Source organism: Emys orbicularis, chromosome 20 (assembly GCF_028017835.1).
Source record: "Emys orbicularis isolate rEmyOrb1 chromosome 20, rEmyOrb1.hap1, whole genome shotgun sequence".
NCBI lineage: Eukaryota > Metazoa > Chordata > Testudines > Emydidae > Emys > Emys orbicularis.
In genome coordinates, this window is record NC_088702.1 from 18831375 (window position 1) to 18855582 (window position 24208).

Here is a 24208-nt window from a genome sequence, read left to right on the forward strand (position 1 = left end):
GATAACAGCCCTACTACCGCTGCAAAAGGCACTCCGCGTTTAGATCACGTGAGCCCTTCACTGTGGTGCTGGAAGTCCTGCGTTCAAATCCTAGTTAATAACAGCCTGTTCCCAGTGCTGCTACCAAGCAGCGCCGGCCCTTCCGCTTGCACCGTGCGTTGATAGTGAAGGTCCAGAGTCCAAATCCTTCCCGTCCACATGGCGGATAACAGCCTTACTACTGCCGCCAACACACGGCACTGCTCCTTTAGCTCAAGCAGTAGTGTGCTGGGCTGCAGCCTCTTGCGTTCCAGTCCCACCGAGGCGGTAACGACATTTCCACCGAGGCCAACACACACTACTACTAGTGGCCAAGGAGGAGGAGCTCTCCATAGCTCAACAAGGGCAAACTCGGGGCCCACGGAGCCTGGTCTTTGTTCATCTGCCACTAAATGGTTCCTGTCATAACTATAAAGGGAAGGGTAACAGCTCTCCTGTGTACAGTACTATAAAATCCCTCCGTGTCATAACTATAAAGGGAAGGGTAACAGCTCTCCTGTGTACAGTACTATAAAATCCCTCCTGGCCAGAGACTCCAAAATCCTTTTACCTGTAAAGGGTTAAGAAGCTCGGGTAACCTGGCTGACACCTGACCCAAAGGACCAATAAGGGGACAAGATACTTTCAAATCTTGGGGGGGGGGAGGCTTTTGTTTGTGCTCTTTGTTTTGGGGGTTGTTCGCTCTTGGGACTAAGAGGGACCAGACATCAATCCAGGCTCTCCACATCTTTCTGAACAAGTCTCTCATATTTCAAACTTGTAAGTAAACAGCCAGGCAAGGCGTGTTAGTTTACCTTTGTTTTCTCAACTTGTAAATGTACCTTTTACCAGGGTGTTTACCTCTGTTTGCTGTAACTTTGAACCTAAGGCTAGAGGGGGGTCCTCTGGGCTCTTTAAGTTTGATTACCCTGTAAAGTTATTTTCCATACTGATTTTACAGAGATGATTTTTACCTTTTTCTTTAATTAAAAGCCTTCTTTTTAAGAACCTGATTGATTTTCCTTGTTTTTAGATCCAAGGGGGTTGGATCTGGATCCACCAGGAGTTGGTGGGAGGAAGGAGGGGGGATGGTTAATTTCTCCTTGTTTTAAGATCCAAGGGGTTTGGATCTGTATTCACCAGGGAATTGGTGAAGAGTCTCTCAAGGCTACCCAGGGAAGGGAATTAGCATCGAGAGTGGTGGCAGCGGACCAGATCTAAGCTGGTAGTTAAGCTTAGAAGTTTTCATGCAAGCCCCCACATTTGTACCCTAAAGTTCAGAGTGGGGAAGCAGCCTTGACAGTTCCCCTGAAATGGAACAAGCTCAGCGCAGCCTGTTTGCCCTCCCTCAACCAACCCCCACTTGGTTCCCCCCTTGCAGTTACAGCCCATAGGTGCTTGCTTGTCCGTGGGCCCAACCATGGAGAAGAAAAGACCCAGAGTGGGTGGAGGGCGCCGGAGGGACCCTCCAGCTGAAATCGGTCTATGTTTCACTTGTGAGCCAGCAGCGGCAAAGGAAGGCCCTTGACGCCATAGCGATCCTGACACTGAGAGGGATCCTTGCAGAAGTTGGGCCACCCACAGCAAAGCTGAAGTAGGCCGAAGTCTGGGAGGCGCTTGGCCAACCGCTCATGGCCAGGGCCAGATTAATCTTTTCTAGACCCCAGCACCTGGTCTGTGGCCCCACCCCTTGTTCTGCCCCAAAGCCCCGCCCCTGCTCAGACTCTTGCCCTCGAGGCCCTGCCCGTCGCTCGCATGGGGCACAGGGGGCGGAGAGGAGCTGAAGTAGGCCGAAGTCCGGCGGGAGTTTGGCCAAACGCTCGCGGCCAGGGCCGGATTTATCTTTAGTGGGCCCCGGTGCCCAGACCATGGCCCCGCCCCTCCTTCTGCCCCAAAGCCCTGCCCCTGCTCAGCCTCTTGCCCTTGAGGCCCCGCTTGTTGTTCGCATGGGGCATAGGGGATGGAGAGGAGCGAGCAGAGAGCGAGGGGGGGAGAGGGGGTGGAGAGGAGCGAGCAGAGAGCGGGGGGGAGAGGGGGTGGAGAGGAGCGAGCAGAGAGCGGGGGGGAGAGGGGGTGGAGAGGAGCGAGCAGAGAGCGGGGGGGGAGAGGGGGTGGAGAGGAGCGAGCAGAGAGCGGGGGGGGGAGAGGGGGGGGAGAGGAGCGAGCAGAGAGTGGGGGGGAGAGGGGGTGGAGAGGAGCGAGCAGAGAGCGGGGGGGAGAGGGGGTGGAGAGGAGCGAGCAGAGAGCGGGGGGGAGAGGGGGTGGAGAGGAGCGAGCAGAGAGCGGGGGGGGAGAGGGGGTGGAGAGGAGCGAGCAGAGAGCGGGGGGGGAGAGGGGATGGAGAGGAGCGAGCAGAGAGCGGGGGGGGAGAGGGGGTGGAGAGGAGCAAACAGCGAGCAGAGGTTTGGGGGGAAGAGGCCGAGCGGGGGTGGGGCCTCGGAGCGCAGCAGGGTGGAGGGGCAGGCGCCAGGGCCCGTTCTGAGTGTGGGCCTGGCACCATTGAAACTTCAACCTCTAAGACAGTAGGTGGTATTTAGAACTAGCAGTTTTCTCCACTCAATGGATGTTTGTTTCTTTGTTTATCTGCTTTGATCTGTTTGCTATCCCTTATAATCCCTTATAATCTATCTTTTGTAGTTAATACACTTGTTTTTGCTTTATTTAAACCAGTGTCTGGGAATCATAACTCAGGAGCAAAAGGCTGTTGCATATTCCTCTCCACATTGAGGGTGGGGGCGAATTTTATGAGTTTACGCTGTACAGTTGCCTGTATAATTTTGGGTTTATACTCCGGTGGGGAGGGGTGGGGGGGAGGTGCGTGCCTGAGGAGCTGGGAGTAGCTTTCTCATGCAGGGGCTGGTCAGAGAGCTGCTTGTAACTGCCGCTGGGTGTGTTCCTACTAGTATGTATGCTCCCGAAAGTGCAGGCTGGCAGGTTTGGTAGCTTGTCACAGCAACACAGTGTGAGAGGTTGGTGGGTCAGAGGGCTCAGTGGTACCCCAGTTCCAGGCGGGGGGAACCCGTCACACCTAACTCAAGTGCAGGATCTCTTGCTTCTGCGGAGCATGGGACAAGGAAGGATCTGCGGAGGAAGCAGAGAGTCGGTCTCATCCAGGAAGTCAAGGCATCAACTCCTCAGCCTCCATCTCACTGGTCACCTCTACCTCTCTGCCCCCTTCCCCGCAGCGAGTCAAGCAGGGGAGATGGCACCAGGCCATGATGGTGATGAGTTTGTGCCACAGGCCGGCCAGGCAGTTGGCGAAGGCCCGTTGGACAGCAGTGGAGGAGAAGTAGAAGATGGCGGGGTCCAAGGCGGCATTGAGGGTGCTGAGGAGGAGAGTGTACACCCTCCAGGAGGGGCTCTCGTTCTGGACAAAGCCCACCACGTGGGACAGGTTGTAGGGAGCGAAGCAGACTATGAAGTTGAACAAGGTGGCCAGAGCCAGACCCATGGCCCGCTGCTTCCTCTGGGCCGGGATCTTGGGCAAAGCCACCAGGATGCGGACGAAGTTGATGTAGCAAAAGATGGTGATGGTAAAGGGAAGGCAGAAGAGGACGACGAAGAACTCCAGCCGGACAGGGAGCAGGATCTGGAGCTGTGTAGGGGAAAAATGTTCATAGCAGTGGGACGTGCTATTGGAGGTCGTGGTCCCATTGGGGCTCAGGGCCTCGTATTGGACAATGTAGACGAAGCTGCAGTGAGCGAAGACCACCACCCAGAAGACCACAGAGGAGGCAACAGCATAAGCCGGACGGCGCCGGAGCCTGTACTTGATGGGAAAGGCCACCCCCAGGTAGCGATCAACGCTGATGGCCATGAGGAAGAGGGAGCTGAGGTAGATGCTATTGAAGTAGAAGTAGTTGGTGAGTGGGCAGAGGAAAGCAGGCAAGAGCCACTCCATGCCTGAGGCAGCCTCCACCATCTTGAAGGGGAGCAAGATGAGGAGGAAGATGTCGGAGACGGTGAGGTTGAGGAGAAGGATGTCGACGGGGGTGGGTTTCTGGCGGACCTTCATCAGGAAGGTGTAGAAGGCCAGAAGGTTGGATGGGAGGCCGGTCAGGAAGGTGAAGATGTAGACAGCGAGAACCAGCGGGATGGAAACGTTCAAACTCATCTTCTCAGCTCCTACAGAGGAGAATGGGCTCATCAGTTGCCAAAGGAACCCAGGAGTCCTGGTAGCCAGCCCCCGTCCTCCTCCAACCCACTAGACTCCACTACTGTCCCTGGGCTGGGGATAGAACCCAGCAGTCCTGGCTCCAGCCCCCTCCCCCTCCAACCCACTAGACTCCACTCCCTAGATCCCAGAAGTCCTGGCTCCAGCCCCCTTGCTCCAACCCACTAGATCCCACTCCTCTCTGTGGCACTCTGTACCCCAAAGCAACACCTTGGAACCCCGTATTCACCAATGTCATATGATTGTTATGCGTCATACCAAGCATGCATGTAAGATATCATATTAAAGGTCACGATCTGATGAAAGACGTTGTTCTGTCCAAATATGTGTATCTTTAGTGTGCATGAAGTTAAAAGATTTTACTGTATTGTTGTCAATGAAATATGTTGTAAGTTTGAAAGTCTTTCCTACAAGGGTGGTGACCCCCTCCCAGGTGGGCGTTCACCGGCCATTCATCAACAGGGGAGTTGCAATCAAGGGATTTACAATTCAATGACAGTTGCAGAAGCACCACACAATGGGGGATTTACTTGATCACTGTGACTCAGCAAAGCCCATCAGGACAGGTCTGGGTAAGTGTCTTTTAAACACATGGGCTAAGGATATAAAATAAGGGACAGAGGCTGCATGGCTTGGCCTTTTCTCCTCCCCCACCTACAGTGCAAGCAACAAGGACTCTGAGAACAGAGAGAACTTCAGCAGAGGAGACAAGAGAGAAACCTGTGAATTGTGAACTGTAACATCCATTAAGTGGAGAAAACTGCTAGATCTAAATACTGCCTAGTGTCTTAGAGATTGAAGTTTTAGATTGCACGCTTAGTTTGTTTTCTTTGGTAAACTATTGCTGCTTTTTATACCTAACACTTATAATCACTTAAATTCTCTCTATCTGCAGTTAATAAATCTGTGTTATACTTTATCTAAAACAATGAATTTTGCTTGAAATGCTTGGAAATCTTAGCTCAGTTAACAAAAGGCGAGTGCATGTCCTCTCCAGGGGCGAGGGGGGCGGACTGGGCGAAGAACTGACACTGCTCAGGCTTCTGACCATGGCAGGACGGTACAGGTCTGGGGTCCTAGGCTGGGGAGCTGGGGGGAATTGGCTGGAGCCTCTCTGTTATTGGTTCATGAGTACCCGAAGGCAGCATTCATGTAACTAAGAGGGTTGTCCCTGCCTGGGGATGGCTGTGGCTAGGTCTACACTACGGGGGGGGGGGGGGGGGTCGACCTAAGATACGCAACTTCAGCTATGTGAATAGCGTAGCTGAAGTTGCGTATTTTAGGTCGACTTACCTGGCTGTGAGGACGGCGGCGAGTCGACCGCTGCCGCTCCGCCATCGACTCCGCTTCCGCCTCTTGCCATGGTGGATTTCCAGAGTCGACAGCAGAGTGATCAGGGATCAATTTTATCACGTCTTCACTAGACACGATAAGTCGATCCCCAATAGATCGATTGCTACCCGCCGATCCGGCGGGTAGTGAAGACGTGCCCTGTGTAACTCCAGTACTTGCCAGAGGTTTGTAGCTTGTCACAGCATCACAGTGAGAGAGGGAGCCGTGACTGGTGGGACAGAGGTCTTTGTGGTACCTGAGTTCCAGGTTGCACCCCATATTCTTCACAGTAATATTATTATGATATGATTATGGCATAATTATGATGCATTTTATTCAAGATGGGTCATGTGAGATGTCATTGGAAAAGTTATAATTTGCTGAATATGATTGTCCTATTTGTATGCATGTATCATTTTTGTATCTGAAGTTATGACTATTAATCATGTATCTGTATTTCAAATTTAGTTACACCTGGTAACACCCACTAGACAAGATGTTTTCAGTCTAGATAGTGGGTGGGGAAGGGCCTATTCAGGGCAATGAGTCATTAGGAAAAAAACAATAGGCCTTAGGAGAAGCTTATCTCCCACGTGGGGAGAACATTACAAACAGCCTCTGAGTCATGGCTGCTATGACTCTACAAGGCCATGGGATGTGATCGCATGTCTCTAGACTCCATTTTGGGAGGACACTGTTTTTCCATTGACCGGGCATGGGAACCAAGCTTTGGGAACAAAGGGTTCCCACCCTACGCAAAAGCTATACAAGGTGAGGAGTGACATTATCTGGTGTTCTTCACTCCCCACACACGAAGAATCCTGGAAACGCGTGAGGAACAAAGACTGAACTGGGGGAAGTGCTGGACCCAGGCTAAAGGGATTTCTAGCCTGTGAAGGAAATGCCTGGGGATTCCAAGCTGTAAAGCAAGTGCAGCTTGTCCATTTAGAATCTGCAGCCTGCTTGTATTATCTCTTAGAGTGAGAATCTGCTACTCATATCCAATCTATTTAGTATATTAAGCGTAGTTTGCGTTTTTTTGTTTATTTGCTAGGTAATCTGCTTTGATCTGCTTGCTATTCCTTATAATCCCTTAAAATCTATCATTTGTAGTTGTTAAACTTTTTTTTTCTTTATCTAAACCAGTGTGTGGGAATCACAATTCAGGGGCAAAACGCTGTTGCATATTCCTCTCCACATTGAGGGAGGAGGCGAATTTTATGAATTTATGATGTACAGTTTGGGTTTATACTCCAGAGAGGGTGTGTGCCTGAGCAGCTGGGTGTGTCCCTGCCATCTGTGTGCTGGTGAAAGTGCAGGCTGGAGGGCTTTGTAGCTTCTCACAGCAGTACAGTGTGAGAGGGAGCCCAGGCTGGTGGATCAGGGGGCTCAGTGGTACCCCATTTCCAGGTGGCATCCCAGGGGGGAGGAACCTGTCACATCCATCACACCCTGCCAGGCCTGGGGCTAGACCCCAGAAGTACTGGCTCCAGCCCCCCTGCCCTAACCCACTAGATCCCACTCCCCTCCCAAACATGTGGATAGAACCCAGGGGTCCTGGCTTACAACCCTCCTTACCCGTAGCCATGCGAGCAACCTCCAGGCTCCCGTTCCATTAGCTGACACTAGACATATGGCTGGAATTGATGTAGCCGGGTCCCATATTTATTTAACTCGGTTTCCTGTTTAGCCCAGGGCAGGCGCAGATGGGGGTGGGGCAGTGCCAGAGAGATTGGAGGGCCTGGGATGCATGAGATCGTGTAAGCAAACACACAGGGAATGGCTGTGGTGGGGTGGGGGCCAAGCGGGCAGCTCGGACAACATGGAAGCGGTTGTTACTCAGAGGGAAATTTTCATAAATAATATCAAAGGTGGAAGGAAATGGAGTCTAGTGGTCAGAGCGGGGGGCAGGGGGACTGGGAGCCAGCACTCCTGGGTTCTATCCCTGGTTCTCAGGGGTGATTTTTTTGGTTAAAATAAGGGCTAAGGAGTCAATGCACAGAACTAGGAAATACAACCCAGGATTCTTGACCTTTCGGCTCCACTCAACCCACTAGACCCCACTCCCCTCCCAGAGCTAGGGAGAGAACCCAGGAGTCCTGGCTCCCCCCTCTACCCACTGAGCCATTCCCAGACAGGCTCCAGTCAGGCTGTGGGTGCCCTCACACCAAGCTGTGATGGGCCCCTCCTTCCCTGGGGTACATGTAGCTCTACTCCCGCCTCCTAGCTGTGGGGATTGATCGTTAAATAGCCTCATTAAAGCGAAGTTAATCAGCCTCTTCCATAAAATAAACCAGTGTCTGAGTCCGACCAGTCCCTCGCTCCCCTACCAATTGCCGGGGGGCAGGTGTCTAGTGGGTTGGGGGTGGGGGGCTGGGAGCCAGGACTCCTGGGTTCTATCCCTGGCTCTGGGTGGGGAGTGGGATCTAGTGATCAGAGTAGGGAGCAATGAGCCAGGGCTCCTGGGTTCTAGGAACAGGGCTGGGTGTATGCGCCAGCCAGCACATCTCTCCAAGTGTCGTGCCCTCCTGCAGTTAGAAACCGTCAGTCCCTCCGCTCTCCCTAACGGTGGGAAACCCACTTTCCCTCCCAGCTTCTCTCGCTGCTCAGATGTGGTGGCAGGACATGGAACCGCGACCGGATCGGACCGGATGGTTCCGTTCCCAGAACCCTTGGTAATGGAGCTGCTGCCGGGGGAGGGAGGGGAAGGAATCGTCCTCTCGAGTCTCTTTCTCCGAGTGGGGGACCCATTCTGTGGGGGATTTAATGACCATGCCCCACATCCTGACTGGCACCTCCCCATCCCAGTGCTGGGTGCCCCCCGTACGTGGACTGTTGTGTTCTCCTGTCTCGGTGTTCCCCTCTCCCTGTCTCCATCATGCCCTCACTCAGCTGAGCTAGACAAATTTCCATCTCCCCGGCCCCCTGGCCAGCTTTGCTCAGCCCTGATTGCCCGGTGAAGGGCAAGAACGTTGCAAAAGTAGGTCATCAATCTTCACCCTCATTTTACTGGTGGAAGAACAGAGAGTCAGAGCAGGGAGAGGAGATGGCCATGCTGGGGGAAGAACCCAGGTGTCCTGGCTCCCCCCAGCCCCCTGCTCTAACCATTAGACTGCACTCCCCCCAATCTGGGATAGAACCCAGGAGCCCTGGCTCATTGCTCCCTACTCTAACGACTAGACTCCCCTCCCGGTCAGAGCTGGGGCTTGAACCCAGGTGTCCTGACTCCCAGCCCCCACTGTTCTAACCACTACACCCCACTCCTCTCCCACACTGGGGCTAGAACCCCGGGGTCCGCTGAGCCAGCAATCTCCCTTTTACTTTGTTGCTTGTTTGTTTTTTAATTTTCCAAAAACAAAATTAAATTTTGCACAGAGGCCTGGGCATGACTGGTAAAGGCAAAAATGCATAACGGTGAGGGCTAGGGGTGACCAGACGTCCCGTTTTTAAAGGGAGAGTCCCGTATTTAAGCCCTCCTGCTGGTGTCCTGATTTTTTCTTTAAAATGGGCAAACTGTCCCGTATTTTCTGTCTTCCCCCATCAGTATTGGTGGGTCCCGCTGCTGGCCGCATCCCTGCTCACCACCCACTTGCCCACCAGTGGCTTCCCCTCTCGCTGTCCTCTCCCTGCTTTGCCCCTTCATCCCCCCAACCCCGCTGCTCCTCCATATCCCCCCCGGCAGGGCACGTCACGCTCCCAGCACTGTGCGGAGAACCAGCCCCTGGTCGGAGCGCTCAGCTCACCAACAGTCTGTCTGGCAGGCTCCTTCCTTCCTCCGTTGCCTGTGGCTGGGCCGGCGCCCCGGGAAAGCCCAAGACCCGCACAGCGCTGGCACGAGGAAGCTCTCCGCACCTCAGCTAAGCTCTGGAGTGGGTGGGGGAGAAGCGATTTCTAGACTGTTCATTCCCTGAACCTGCAGGTTCCACAGCAGCCCCCGGGCTTAGCACCTTCTTTGCCCCCATCCCCACTGGGTCCTGCCCCCAGGGAGCACGGGGCTGCTTCGTCCCCTAGGCACCCTCCCCTGCTGAGCCACCTCTCTGGCCCGGTTCGCTGAAGCCCCTGCAGTCAGGTTCCCTGGGCCCTGGTGCATCCTTAGGGCTTAACCCCTTCCTGCCCGCGCTGTGGCCAGGGACCAGGAGGCGGCTGGGTTATGTCGGTGGTCAGCAGCAGCCTGGAGGTGTCAGCTGCCCTTTGACAGTGTGCGGGCAGGAAGGGACAAGCTGCTTCCAGCCACATGGGAGCGGTGGGGATCGGGGAAGAGATGAGCTCTGCAAAGACGTGGACCAGGTCATCCCTTCCCCCCCCCCCCAACCCCCTGCGCGGCTGGAAGCAGCTCCTCCTGCAGTGGTGTGAACCCTGGCAGAAATCTGGGGGGAGGCGGGAGGGGGGGGGCATGTGATGTTGCGTTGGGAAGTCGTGCCAGGTACCAGGAGAGGCAGGTCCATCCCGGGGCCCAGCCACGCATGGAGGGCAGAGAGCGCCGGGCAGTGAGGGTCGGGTCGGTCGGTCACCCCCACTGTGTGAGAGAGGTGTACGGGAGTGTGTGTGTGTGTGTCACCTCTCCCCATGTGTCAGGAGGGTGCGGGGGTGTGTGTCACCCCTCCCTGTGTGAACCCTAAAGCCTTAAAGATAAGAAGGTAAATAAAAAGAATCCAACTACGCAGTATTTCTTTTTAACAGGGGCTCAGTCAACTTGATGTTAAACTGAAAATTTGATTACCATTGAACTTGCTTGAATATGAGTAATTTTACCAGGTGTCCCATATTCAGCATAGGGAAATATGGTCACTCTAGTGAGGGCTGGAACCAGAACCCAGGAGTCCTGACCCGTAGCTTTAACCAGCAGACCCCACTCACCCCCCAGGGCTGGGAAAGGAATCCAGCTCTCCAATCCTGCTCTGCTCCCTTCCAGAGCCACTGATAGAACCCAGGAGTCCTGGCTCCCAGCCCCCCTGTCCTAACCACTAGTCCCCACTCTACTCCAGATGAGCCCTGATCCAGGCAGCTAGAGAGCCCATCCTCACCTCTTCTCCAGCAGCCAGTGCGCTGGGAGCCTGCTGAAGGGCTGGAACCCAGGTGTCCGGGGTTGGAGCCACCCCAGGCGATGTGTCAGGGAAGGTGGCTGCTCTCCTGCGTCCTGGCTGGGGAGTGAGTTTTCTGTAGCCCAGGCAGCTGGTTAAATTGTGTCTGTGGCTGCGCCTGTGACAAAGTTCCTCCTCTATCTTGGTGGGTCCTGCGCTTACTGGCGGATTTTCTTGCCTCAGAGATTCACCATGTGGGTTGGGGAACAGCCCAGAGACCTTCCCCTCTGGGAGAACCCACAGTCCAGGTCAATTGGGAGGTTTGGAGGGAACCCGAGCCCGCCCTCTACTCCGGGTTCCAGCCCAGGGCCCTGTGGACTGCAGCTGTCTATAGTGCCTCCTGGAACAGCTGCATGACAGCTACAACTCCCTGGGCTACTTCCCCATGGTCTCCTCCAAACACCTTCCTTATTCTCACCACAGGACCTTCCTCCTGGTGTCTGATAACGCTTGTGCTCCTCAGTCCTCCAGCAGCACTCACTCTCAGCTCCTTGCACCTCTTACTCCCAGCTCCTCACACTCCCACCACAAACTGAAGTGAGCTCCTTTTTAAAACCCAGGTGCCCTGATTAGCCTGCCTTAATTGAGTCTAGCAGCTTCTTCTTAATTGGCTCCAGGTGTCCTAATTAGCCTGCCTGCCTTAACTGGTTCTAGCAGGTTCCCGATTACTCTAGTGCAGCCCCTGCTCTGGTCACTCAGGGAACAGAAAACTACTCATCCAGTGACCAGTATATTTGCCCTCTACCAGACTCCTGTACCCCACTGGTCTGGGTCTGTCACAGCCCCAGGAAACCCCACCGGTCCCTCTCCTCAGAAATCCATGCAGAAAGGATGAGAGATACAATCGTTACTTCCTCGTGCGAGGTGTGAACCAGCACGTCCTCAAATCATAGAATCATAGAATATCAGGGTTGGAAGGGACCTCAGGAGGTCATCTAGTCCAACCCCCTGCTCAAAGCAGGACCAATTCCCAACTAAATCATCCCAGCCAGGGCTTTGTCAAGCCGGGCCTTAAAAACCTCCAAAGAAGGAGACTCCACCACCTCCCTAGGTAACGCATTCCAGTGCTTCACCACCCTCCTAGTGAAAAAGTTTTTCCTAATATCCAACCTAGACCTCCCGCACTGCAACCTGAGAACTCCTTGTTCTGTCATCTGCCACCACTGAGAACAGCCGAGCTCCATCCTCTTTGGAACCCCCTTTCAGGTAGTTGAAAGCAGCTATCAAATCCCCCCTCATTCTTCTCTTCTGGAGACTAAACAATCCCAGTTCCCTCAGCCTCTCCTCATAAGTCATGTGCTCCAGACCCCTAATCATTTTTGTTGCCCTCCGCTGGACTCTTTCCAATTTTTCCACATCCTTCTTGTAGTGTGGGGCCCAAAACTGGACACAGTACTCCAGATGAGGCCTCACCAATGTCGAATAGAGGGGAACGATCACGTTCCTCGATCTGCTGGCAATGCCCCTACTTATACAGCCCAAAATGCCGTTAGCCTTCTTGGCAACAAGAGCACACTGTTGACTCATATCCAGCTTCTCGTCCACTGTGACCCCTAGGTCCTTTTCAAGCGAGGGTGGTGTCCCCTGCACTCGCCTATTGCACCCAGCGGTGGGCAAGGATGCCTGGGTTCTATTCCTGCCTCAAGTAGAGGAGGAGGGTCTAGTGGATAAAGCAGGGGGGCTAGGAGCCAGCACTTCTGGGTTGTCTCCCCTATTGCGGGAGGGGAGTGGGGTCTAGTGGTTCAACCACAGGGCACTGGAAGAGAGGCTACGCTGGATTCAGGGATTTCCCTACACGCCCCCTGAATTTCCTCAACCCTCCCCGCCCCCCAGTTTTGTGAACTAGTTACATGCAGTGTTGCCAATTTAGTGATTGTTTGGAAATTTGAATTGAAATTGAAACATTAATACACACTTTAAAAGCATATAAAGTGTATGATAAAATACGTGTATCTGAAAAGGTATCATAGATTTGAAAAGTATGAACATAGACTAGCTTCCTTATACAGCTGTTGTTTTTTATGACAATGTCAGTGCATGCATGTCGGTGATGTTGGCCAACCTAATCATTTCAAATGATGCTTTGTAAGCAAAGTCTAAATGAGCTCTCCCTGACAGCTAGTGATGAGCTGGGTGCTGGGAGGAAAGGCTTCAGGACCAGATTGTATTTACATTCACACCTAATCTACCTAGGTATCCAGCAAACAGATCTGTGTTGCCCAAGTGATAGATTTTGGCTGCTGTTGGGTTATAAATCACTTGAATGTGGGGGGAGGGGGGGAGGTAATGAAATGTTTTTATTCTTATTGTAGGAGTAAAGGGCAGTAGAACTGTACGTAGCCTGTGCTGATTGAGGGCATCGAGAGAGAGAGAGAGAGAGAGAGAGAGAGAGAGAGAGAGAGGGTGGGGACAGGTGTTTTGCTTGATGGTCTGCCTGAGTCACAAGTACTATTTGATCTGCCCCTCTCCACTGTTTAAAGACAGAGCTGATTAAACTCCATAGATAGTCTTTTGTTTTGTTAAGTGACCACTACAGCTGAACTCACTGATAATCAGATCTAAGTGCTTAGTCCTGCTGTGGGGACAGTGTTTCTGTGGAAGAGAGGGCCCAGACTGCACTAGCAGCGAGGTTCCCCCACTGAGAGCTCAGCTGAAATCACTGAGAGCTGGGTGGAACCTCAAGAGACCAACTCACAGAGGTCACAGTGGCAGCAGAAGGTGACGGCGCAGGGCCATTGGCAACAGAGCGATGGAGTGAACGGTGGCACAACAAACAACAGTGGCCAGAGCGAACAGTGAGCTGGAGGAACGAGCAAGGTGCCTTCTTGCCCCCCACCTGGGAGGTGAACTCATGTGAAAGCACCTCTGAACTCTGAGTCTCCACTGACCAAGGACAACACCGGTGAGTGTTAATGAGGCTTTTAAGAATGCTGGAGACACAACACAGTTCATGCGAACAAACATGGCTGTGGCATCATACTTTCTATTTAAGCCAAAGATACCACACACTACAAACTGGAGGCCAATGTTAAGTGCATTGTCACTTGTTCATCCTGAAGTTGAACACTGGTTCCGAACAAGACCAGCAAATGCTCACTATCTTTCTGCAAGAAACTCAGCTGACTGGCTAGAAGTATGTGGTGCAACAGTGAAAGACTCAACAGTTGAAAAAGTGAAGAACTCTCTCACCGCATTCAAAACATTTGCATACATGGCTGATGAATGCACCGATGCAAATGGGAATCAAGTATTAAGTCATTGCGTATGTTATTTTGATGTCAGTGGTAGGCCAGTAGATGCATTTCTAGATGTTCAAGTTATAGAAGACAGATTGACTGCATCTGTGACAACCCACATCTTAGCCCTGGTCTACACTGGGGCGGGGATCGATCTAAGTTACACAACTTCAGCTACGTGAATAACGTAGCTGAAGTCAACGTACTTAGATCGATTTACAGTGGTGTCTTCACCGCAATGAGTCGACTGCTGCCGCTCCCCCGTCGACTCTGCTTGTGCCTCTCACGGCGATGGAGTACAGGAGTCGATGGGAGAGGGCTTGGGGGTCGATTTATCGCATCTAGTCTAGACGCGATAAATCGATCCCCGCTGGATCGATCGCTGCCCGCCGATCCAGCGGGTAGTGTAGACATACCCTTAGAAGAGTTAAATGCTTGTCAGTTGGACCCCAAACAGATGGCTGCTTGTGCATTTGATGGAGCTGCAAACTTCTCTGGAAGACATGGTGGAATACAAGCTTTGCTCAGAGAAAAGTGTAACCCGAATCTCTCCTATACACACTGCAGAGGCCATCTACTCCAACTAGCACTAGTACGAGCTGCAGACTCTTCAAAAGTCATTTAAAAAGCTATAAATTTAATGTCTTCATTATATTCTTTTTTCAGCAAGAGTCCAAAAAGACTGAATATGTTGGAAAATATAGAAGATACACTGGGACTGAAGTTCAAATTAGTCCAACCTGGAAAAACCCTCTGGCTTTCTCATGAGCGATCCTTGGCCATTGTCTTAAAATTACTCCAGCCGTCATTACTGGCTTTGGAAAGTATCTACCAAGATGGGATGGATCTAAGTACTGAGGCTGGTGGATTACTTTTGCTACTATGTTCAGAGAAGACTATTGCCATTCTCTCTCGTAAGTCTACTGTTGAAACCACTTGGGTCATTAAACAATGCCATCCAGGAATCTGCTACAACAGTAGTAGATCTTTGTCCAGCAATAGAAGCTACATTTGGATCAATCTGATAGCTATCCATTGAAAAAAATTCTGTAAGAAGCAAAGACTTCAGTCAAGAAGTTGACTAATGAAGACATTTATATTGAATCCTTAAGTGAAGAGGACAAGAAGTGTTTGTTAAGACAACTGAAAAAGTACACAGACTTGATTCTTTAAAATCTACAACAGCGGCTTCTAGATTCTACTCAACCTCTACGGAGCTTTTACAGATCCCTGTCCTATAAAACACCGACAGTTGAGTGGAGTGAGGCACTACCAGCAATGGGGCTGCCATGTGTTCAGGATAGAATAGAGAATTTGAACACAGAGTGGAATATCATACGACAAATGAATGAAGATTTGACTTCAACTTCTTTTTTACCATCGCTAGTGGCTCGACCCGATCTTTATGCTGTTTCCTGGGATGAAAAAAGTAGGAATCCATCTCTTGCTACTCCCAGTCCCAACAGCTACAGTTGAGCGTTCTTTTTCATCATTGAATAGAATTTTGTGTTCTGAAAGAAGTGGCCTTCTGCCTGATCATGTGAATGAACTAATGAGCATATCAATTGAAGGAATGGAAGTACTGGACATACGAGAAGTCACCAAAGATGAACGCATTGCATTCAAGAAGTTCATTAACAGAGATGTGCAAAATTATAACAAGAAACCAAGAAGGATGTAGATGTTGTGCTTCATAGAAGGCTTGAGAAGCCAAATTTAATTTGTGTGATGATTTTAAAACATGAGTTAAATCTAATAAAATGGTCATGAAACATTTTTCAGTTTTTACTGTAGTGCCATACAGCCGATCTTCACCCCACGGTCTCACCCCTCATCGTCCCTGACCTCCCCCCCTGTAAATTCGAACACCTCCCCCTAATTTCAATTCCTGGGGAAAACACTGGCTGGATTTATGGTTGTTTCTTCCATCTCCCAGGCTGCGGCATCTTTCCGAAGCGCGATATTACATAAACAAGCAAATCCAAGTTCATATTTCTTCGCTCGGGCTCCAGGGCACATAAAAACCCTGCCCAGAGCACCGAGACACGCACAGTAGCCACAGCTGAGTGGGAGGGAATCCTGACTGACTGCCAAAGACAGCGGCAATGGGGCCAGATCCCAGCTGGGGTCAATCGGCCGTCGCTCCATTATAGCCATAGCCAGGATACCAGAGGCGATGGGTCCCCAGGGGCCATAGGGGTAGCATTGCAGGGGAGGGGACACTGACATCGATGGGCCAGTGCTGGGAAAACGGTGAGATGTCCCAAGGCTTTACAAGCTACCCCAAGGCATCCTGGCCAGGGGGGCTGGTTGAGGGGATGGGGTCCCCAGCCTCAGCCCCCCAAACCATGGCCTGGCTTTAGGGAGGGATCAATGGGTCCAGTGTCCTCCTGGACTCCTTTCTGCAGTCAGGGCTGTCCAGTGACAGGTCCCATCAGCCCGGGGAGTGGAGAAGCTGGTCTCCTGGAAGGACAGGAGAAGTCACACCACCCTTCCTGGCCGTGGTCTGTTGCTCATTGCAAGAAGCTGGGCTGAGTTTCTAAATCTCCTGCCTCCAGCCCACCCCAATATGGGTGAGCCGGCCGTGGAGATCAGCTGGGTCTTGGAGCACCATGGACAGGGCCGGCTCCAGGGTTTTGGCCGCCCCAAGCAGCCCAAAAAAACAGAAAACAAAACAAAAAAAAAGCTGCGATCACGATCGCGATCTGCGGCGGCAATTCGGCGGGAGGTCCTTCGCTCCGAGCGGGAGTGAGGGACCGTCCGCCGAATTGCTGCCGAATAGCTGGACGTGCCGCCCCCCTCCGGAGTGGCCGCCCCAAGCACCTGCTTGCCAGGCTGGTGCCTGGAGCCGGCCCTGACCATGGAGAGACCCCGTCTTGTTGATGAATTCCAAGGCCTGGCGTGGAGAGTAAAGTACAGGCAGATGGGTCCCATCAATGCCCCCATTTCGGGAACCCTCAATGTGCCCCTCCACCAACAACCTCCTGAGTGTCACCCTCCTGGTAGCAGCACACACCTCCATGACAACCGCCCCAGGTTTATCTACCAACCCCGAATGAGCTAGATCCTGACCAGCAGCAATTGTGGGTGACAAATTTCCAGATGGCGACAGCCGCGCGCTTCTCCGTGCTGAGGGGAGCTCTGCTGTTGCTATTCCACCCCTGCAGCTCCGGGGTGAGCTCTGCGCAGATCTCTAGGGGCCTGGCCTGTCGCCCTGAAGTGCTGCCACCACACTGCTGCTCACCCCAGCTGCACAAAATCTCACCACACTAACGCACCCATGGGACGTTCACACACCATGAGCTCACAAGAGCAGTATGGAACAGAGTGTGTGCGCTCAGTGGGGTGAACTCACTGCCGACCCCAGGGAGGCACTAGGGGGTGCTGTCCTGCAGGGGCGGGGTGGGGGATCTCCTCCTGCATCCAGGGCTGGCCCCAATGACCCTGATGGTGCTATGGGGCGCTGTTCTGCAGGGGGAGGATGGGGGCTCTCCCCAGCAGTCATGGCTGGCCACGATGCTGGCTGGCCCCATGGTTAATCAGCTACAATCTGCCTGCGTCTGCAGCTGGGGATTTCTACCCTGCGCTTCGGCACATAAGCCCTGAATCTCCAGGGCCATCTGGCAGGCTAAGGGCCGATAGCAAGACTGATAGACGTTGGCTTCCGTGTCGGGGTGATTCCTGGGCTGGCCCAGAGCGAGCTTCCCATCGTTCGCTTACATGGGAGCATCGGCAGAGCTGTGGGGGGATGGGGTGAGCCCAGTGCAGCGTGTGTGTGTATCGGGGGGGGGGGCAGATGCTGCATACAAGTCCCACTCCCCTCCCCCGAGCTCCTTGCAGTGGCGGTGGAGGACAAAGTCATAGACTTTCTGACCCACCCACTTGACACAGCCTATAATGCTTGAAACAAAGAAAGAACGGCTGCATGGCAAGAGACTCTAAAAGGCAGCTGCATCTTCTCCATTTTGTCCTCAATCCTGCTTCTTACCTCTGGAGGGACTTTGCTACAAACGGAAGCTCTGAACAATGGACTGAATGACCCATCCCAGCTGGGGATGTACTCCGGAGACTTAACTTAAGCCAGCAGTTTATTCCATCACTGCTACAAGCCGGAACCAAGAACTTTGCCGTTACTTTGTACATAATTGATTCCATTTATCCGATTTTAACTCTCCTCTCTATTTCTTTCTTTTTATGAATAAACCTTTAGATTTTAGATTCTAAAGGCTTGGCAACAGCGTGATTTGTCGGTAAGATCTGACTTATATATTGACCTGGGTCTGGGGCTTGGTCCTCTGGGATCAGGAGAACCTTTTCTCTTTTACTGGGGTGTTGGTTTTCATAACCAGTCATCCCCATAAGGAGCGGCACTGGTGGTGATACTGGGAAATTGGAGTGTCTGAGGGAATTGCTTGTATGACTTCTGGTTAGCCAGTGGGGTGAAACCGAAATCCTCTCCGTTTGGCTGGTTTGGTGCCTTCGTAGTAAAGGACCCCCAGCCTTGGGCGGTGACTGCCCTGCTCTAAGCAATTTGTCCCGCCAAAGGCTGCTTTGTTACAGTTACACTTACAGTTTGTGTGTACAGGGGGCTGTGTGAGTGGGCTCCTGCGCTGCGGAAGCCCCAAGGAAGGGGTGTCCCATGGCCTGGAAGCCAGTGGTTCCTCCAGCTGTCCATGCGAGATCACCAAGCTGCCCCAGGCCCTGCCCGGCCCAGTTATCCATTAACCCCTGGTTAATATCGGCGCCACAGAGACGCTATTAGCTCACCTGCGGTGCTAGATTCATGCCCTGCAGTTCATTAAAAGTCGCCAGTGACAATGTGTGTGTGTCCTACTTCCTAGCCATGGTCCCCTCCCATGGATAGAACCCAGGAGTCCTGGTCCCCAGCGCCCCCGACTCTAACCCATAGACCCCACTCCACTAGCCCTGAAGAAAAATAAGAATATAATCTCAATTGGGTAATAAATCAATAACTTTATTTAATAAATAGCTAAAGCCACTGCCCCTGGGGGGCGCCAGATCCACCAGAGAAGGGAGGACGTGCAGGACCTTGCGCGAGGGAGATCTCAGTTCTACGTCCAGACCCGCAGGGACCAGTGTCCATTGTACGTGTGCCTGCTAATTGCCCATCCCCCACCAACCTGGAGGATAACAGCCCTATTACCGCTGCAAAAGGCACTCCGCCTTTAGATCACGTGAGCCCTTCACTGTGGTGCTGGAAGTCCTGCGTTCAAATCCTAATTAATAACAGCCTGTTCCCACTGCTGCTACCAAGCGGCGCCGGCCCTTCCACTGGCATAGAGGGCCGCGCGTTGATGGTTAAGGTCCAGAGTCCAAATCCTTCCCATCCACATGGCGGATAACAGCCTTACTACTGCCGCCAACACACGGCACTGCTCCTTTAGCTCAAGCAGTAGGGTGCTGGGCTGCAGCCTTTTGCGTTCCAGTCCCACCGAGGCGGTAACTACATTTCCACAGAGGCCAACACACACTACTACTAGTGGCCAAGGAGGAGGAGCTCTCCATAGCTCAACAAGGGCAAACTCGGGGCCCATGGGTCCCTCACGGAGCCTGGTCCTTGTTCATCTGCCACTAAATGGTTCCCCTGAAATGGGACAAGCTCAGCCCAGCCTGTTTGCCCTCCCCCAAGCAACCCCCACTTGGTTCCCCCCTTGCAGTTACAGCCCATAGGTGCTTGCTTGCCCGTGGGCCCAACCATGGGGAAGAAAAGACCCAGAGTGGGTGGAGGGCGCCGGAGGGATCCTCCAGCTGAAATCGGTCTATGTTTCACTTGTGAGCCAGCAGCGGCAGAGGAAGGCCCTTGACGCCATGGCAACCCTGACACTGAGAGGGATCCTTGCAGAAGTTGGGCCACCCACAGCAAAGCTGAAGTAGGCCAAAGTCTGGGAGGCGCTTGGCCAACCGCTCGTGGCCAGGGCCAGATTAATCTTTTCTAGACCCCAGCACCTGGTCTGTGGCCCCACCCCTTGTTCTGCCCCAAAGCCCGACCCCTGCTCAGCCTCTTGTCCTCGAGGCCCCGCCCGTCGCTCGCATGGGGCACAGAGGATGGAGAGGAGCGAGCAGGGAGCGAGGAGTGGGGGAGGGGGTGGAGAGGAGCAAACAGCGAGCAAGGGTTTGGGGGGAAGAGGCCGAGCGGCGGTGGGGCCTCGGGGTGCAGCAGGGGGGGCGCAGGCGCCAGGGCTCCTTCTGAGGGTGGGCCTGGCACCATTGATACCATTGTAAACCCAGTCCTGCTCGTGGCCCAGCAGCAGCAAAGGAAGGCCACTGCCACCATGGCGACCCCAACTGGAGGTCGGCCAAACCCCTGCGCAAGTTTGGCCAATGACTCTGAAGCTCAAGTAGGCCAAAGCCTTGTGGAAGTTGGGGACCGACTCCAAGCCCTGCTGCATGGTGGTGTCTACGGAAGGCCTACGGCCCTCTCGGGAGGTGCAGGGAAGGACAGAAGATGCCGTCCTCGGTGTGGCACTGCGGCCCATATTTCTCGCAGTGATGCTATGATATGATTACGACATAATTATAATGTATTTTATGCAAGATGAGTCATGCGAGGTGTCATTGGAAAAGTTATGATTTGCTGAATATGATAATCCTATTTGTATGCAGGTATCATTTTGTATCTGAAATTATGAATATTGAATATATATCTGTATTTCAAATGTAGTTACACCTGGGTAACGCCCACCAGACAAGATGTTTTCAGTCTAGATAGTGGGTGGGGAAGAGCCTATTCAGGGCAATGAGGATAAAACAATAGGCCTTAGGAGAAGCTTAGCTCCCACCTGGGAGCCTTCCTGAGAATGCTCCAAATAGCCTCCAAGTCATGGCTGCTGTGACTCTACAAAGACATGGGATGTGATTGCATGTCTCTAGACTCCATTTTGGGATGTCAGTGTTTTTCCACTGACCGGGCATGGGAACCAAGCTTTGGGAACAAAGGGTTATCACCATATACAAAAGCTATATAAGGCGGGGAGTGACATCATCTGGGGTTCTTCACTCCCCACACAAAAAGACTCCTGAAAACATCTGAGGAACAAAGACTGAACTGGGGGAAGTGCTGGACTCAGGCTAAAGGGATTTTTAGCCTGTGAATGAAACACCTGGGGATTCCAAGCTGTAAGCAAGTGCATCTTGCCCCTTAAGAATCTGCAGCCTGCTTGTATCATCTCTTAGGGTGAGAGTCTGCTACTCATATTAAGCTTAGTTTGTGTTTCTTTGTTTATTTGCTAGGAAATCTGCTTTGATCTGTTTGCTATCCCTTCTAATCGTGTAGAATCTATCTTTTGTAGTTAATAAACTTGTTTTTGCTTTATCTAAACCAGTGTGTGGGAATCATAACTCAGGGGCAAAAGGCTGTTGCATATTCCTCTCCACACTGAGGGAGGGGGCAAATTTTATGAGCTTACAATGTACAGTTCCCTGTGCAGCACAAGACGGTATAATTTTGGGTTTATACTTCAGTGGGGGTGCGTGCCTGAGGAGCTGGGAGTAGCTTTCCCCTGCAGGGGCTGGTCATAGAGCTGCTTGTAACTGCAGCTGGGTGTGTTCCTACTAGTATGTATGCTGGTGAAAGTACAGGCTGGAGGGCTTGGTAGCTTCTTACAGCAAAACAGTGCAACAAGGTGCCCAGGTTGGTGGGTCAGAGGGCTCAGTGGTACCCCAGTTCCAGGCGGGGGGAACCCGTCACACCTAACTCAAGTGCAGGATCTCTTGCTTCTGCAGAGCATGGGACAAGGAAGGATCTGCGGAGGAAGCAGAGAGTCGGTCTCATCCAGGAAGTCAAGTCATCAACTCCTCAGCCTCCATCCCATTGGTCACTTCCACCTCTCTATGCCCTTCCCTGCAGCGAGTCAAGCAGGGGAGATGGCACCAGGCCATGATGGTGATGAGTTTGTGCCACAGGGCGGCCAGGCAGTTGGCGAAGGCCCTTTGGACGGCAGTGGAGGAGAAGTAGAAAATGGCGGGGTCCAAGGTGGCATTGAGGGTGCTGAGGAGAAGAGCATACACCCTCCAGGAGGGGCTCTCGTTCTGGACAAAGCCCACCACGTGGGACAGGTTGTAGGGGGCGAAGCAGACTATGAAGTTGAACAAGGTGGCCAGAGCCAGACCCACGGCCCGCTGCTTCCTCCGGGCTGGGATCTTGGGCAGGGCCACCAGGATGCGGATGAAGTTGATGTAGCAAAAGATGGTGACGGTGAAGGGGAGGCAGAAGAGGATGAAGAAAAACTCTAGCCGGACAGGAAGCATGATCTGGAGCTGCATAGGGCAGAAATGTTCATAGCAGTGGGACGTGCTATTGGAGGTTGCGGTCCCATTGGGGCTCAGGACCTCGTATTGGACAATGTAGACGATGCTGCAGTGGGCAAAGACCACCACCCAGAAGACCACAGAGGAGGCAACAGCATAAGCCGGACGGCGCCGGAGCTTGTACTTGATGGGAAAGGCCACCCCCAGGTAGCGATCAACGCTGATGGCCATGAGGAAGAAGGAGCTGAGGTAGATGCTATTGAAGTAGAAGTAGTTGGTGAGTGGGCAGAGGAAAGCAGGCAAGAGCCACTCCATGCCTGAGGCAGCCTCCACCATCTTGAAGGGGAGCAAGATGAGGAGGAAGATATCGGAGACGGTGAGGTTGAGGAGAAGGATGTCGACGGGGGTGGGTTTCTGGCGGACCTTCATCAGGAAGGTGTAGAAGGCCAGAAGGTTGGATGGGAGGCCGGTCAGGAAGGTGAAGATGTAGACAGCGAGAACCAGTGGAATGGAAATGTTCAAAGTCATCCTCTAGGCTCCTACAGAGGAGAATGGGCTCATCAGTTGCCAAAGGAACCCAGGAGTCCTGGTAGCCAGCCCCCCTCCTCCTCCAACCCACTAGACTCCACTACTGTCCCTGGGCTGGGGATAGAACCCAGAAGTCCTGGCTCCAGCCCCCTTGCTCCAACCCACTAGATCTCACTCCTCTCTGTGGCACTCTGTACCCCAAAGCAACACCCTGGAATCCCATATTCACCAATGTCATATGATTGTTATGTGTCATACAAAGCATGCCATGTAAGATGATATATTAAAGCTCATGATCTGCTGAAACCTGTTGTTCTTTCCAAATATGTGTATCGTTAGTGTACATGAAGTTATAAGATTTTGCTGTATGGTTGTCAGTGAAATAAGTTGCAAGTTTGAGAGTCCTTCCTACAAGGGTGGTGACCCCCGCCCACGTGGGCGTTCACCGGCCATTCATCAACAGGGGAGTTGCAATCAAGGGATTTACAATTCAATGACAGTTGCACAAGCACCACACAATGGGGGATTTACTTGATCACTGTGACTCAGCAATGCCCATCAGGACGGGTCTTGGTATTAAGGGACAGAGGCTGCATGGCTTGGCCTTTTCTCCTCCCCCACCTACGCTGCAAGCCACAAGGACTCTGAGAAGAGAAAGAACTTCAGCAGAGGAGACAAGGGAGAAACCTGTGTATTGTGAACTGTAACATCCATTGAGTGGAGAAAACTGCTAGATCTAAATACTGCCTAGTGTCTTAGGCCTGGTCTACACTAGGAGCTTATATCGAATTTAGCGCCGTTACATCGAATTAACCCTGCACCCGTCCACACCAGGAAGCTACTTAGTTCGAAATAGAGCTCTTTTAAATTCGACTTCTGTAATCCTCGAAAACGAGAGGAGTAGCGCTAAATTCGAAATGGCAATATCGAATTAGGCTAGGTGTGGATGGAAATCGACGGTAATAGCTCCGGGAGCTATCCCACAGTGCACCACTCTGTTGACGCTCTGGACAGCACTTCGAGCTCGGATGCTCTGACCAGCCACACAGGAAAAGCCCCGGGAAAATTTGAATTCCTTTTCCTGTCTGGGCAGTTTGAATCTCATTTCCTGTTTGGACATCGTGGCGAGCTCAGCAGCACTGGCAACGATGCAGAGCTCTCCAGCAGCAGTGACCATGCAATCACAGAATAGAAAGAGGGCCCCAGCATGGACTGATCGGGAAGTCTTGGATCTCATCGCTGTGTGGGGCGATGAGTCCGTGCTTTCAGAGCTGCGCTCCAAAAGAAGGAATGCAAAGATCTACGAGAAGATCTCTAAAGCCATGGCAGAGAGAGGATACAGCCGGGATGCAACGCAGTGCCGCGTGAAAATCAAGGAGCTGAGACAAGGCTACCAAAAAATCAAAGAGGCAAACCGACGCTCCGGATCCCAGCCCCACACATCACGTTTCTACGAGGCACTGCATTCCATCCTAGGTGTGGCCGCCACCACTACCCCACCAGTGACCGTGGACTCCGAGGATGGGATATTGTCCACGGCCGGTTCCTCCTCGGAAATGTTAGGTGACGGG

At 52.6% G+C, this 24208-nt stretch overlaps 2 pseudogenes; both read right to left on the reverse strand.

Annotated features, from left to right (window-relative positions):
- Window positions 1–3136: 3136 nt before the first annotated feature.
- On the reverse strand, window positions 3137–4750 carry LOC135892221 (free fatty acid receptor 2-like; annotated as a pseudogene).
- A 16891-nt stretch (window positions 4751–21641) lies between these two features.
- Window positions 21642–23196, reverse strand: LOC135892501 (free fatty acid receptor 2-like; annotated as a pseudogene).
- Between the last annotated feature and the right edge of the window lie 1012 nt (window positions 23197–24208).